This window comes from Palaemon carinicauda, chromosome 13 (assembly GCF_036898095.1).
Source record: "Palaemon carinicauda isolate YSFRI2023 chromosome 13, ASM3689809v2, whole genome shotgun sequence".
Classification (NCBI taxonomy): Eukaryota; Metazoa; Arthropoda; class Malacostraca; order Decapoda; family Palaemonidae; genus Palaemon; species Palaemon carinicauda.
Window position 1 is genome coordinate 60,334,104 of NC_090737.1, and position 1,090 is coordinate 60,335,193.

At 40.6% G+C, this 1,090-nt stretch overlaps 1 pseudogene; it reads right to left on the bottom strand.

Moving 5' to 3' along the window:
• Positions 1 to 388: 388 nt before the first annotated feature.
• LOC137651603 (piggyBac transposable element-derived protein 3-like) overlaps positions 389 to 1,090 on the bottom strand; it is a 6,077-nt pseudogene continuing 5,375 nt past the window's right edge.

Consider the following 1,090-nt stretch of genomic DNA (forward strand, 5'->3'; position numbering starts at 1 on the left):
ATGCCATATGGGATCTTTCGGGCCATAACGGTAAACTTTTTAAAGTTTATACTAATGTTGATCCGCTCACAAATCATATGATTATTGTTGATGAATCACTTTTATTTTTTGTTCCAATCTATAACAGTAAGACAGAGATGGCTTTACAATTTAGTTGATATAAGAAATACAAAATACAATAAGATACAAAAATAGTAAACAATATACACAAAATACCATAAAATTTACTCATAATTGTAAAAATTTAAAACATACACACACTCACAAACCTTATGAAAGGAAGCAAAGAAATTCCTACTTTCAATGAGGCATAGGGACACATACTCCTCACACATCTAGCGGGATCTGGGGATGTGGCCTGCAACAGAACAGTACTTGCAGGTCTGCCTCATAGTGATATGCTTTGGGATGTGTAAATAATGGCATTCTGGTGTGTCTCTACACTTGTCAAAACTGCCTGTTGGCCCCATTTTGGTAAAGAAAAATCTCTAGTGGCAAGAAAATTCCCGGTGTGTTTGAAGGTTGATGCCTTGAAACTTCTGGGCCAATTGGAGATATCCAGACGGAAGTCCTTGAGGGGCTTTGGGTTAGCATGCAAAGCCAAGCCAACCCCCTTATACAAAATCCAAGCATTGTAGATGATCAAATTAAGGAGGTAAAAAAAAAGAGCCTCGTGTAGTACCTCTTTGCTTTGAAGGGTTTCTTGTAGAGGTGTGTCAAGATGTCACTTTTGCCAATGCCACCCATGCGGTTGTTGTACATCCTGATGACAAATGGGCAAGAAATGGGATCATTCCTCTTGAATGTCCTGTCATACTGCTCCACTGTACCCATTGGCTTAACACCAACATCAGTGGACAACGCCGTTGTCCTTCTATCTTGCAACAAGGATACCATCAGAAGGGACATGGTCCAATGTGCCCCTTTGTGTCGATATCTTGTCCATATCCTTCATAGACCTCAAGGGAGTATGACCAACTTTGTTTTCCCTAGCAGTGCCAACATACCTGCATCCATTCTGCGATCTCAGGTACTTGGCCAACCCTATACTGATAAAGTAGTTGTCTGCATACATTGCTGAGTGACCGGG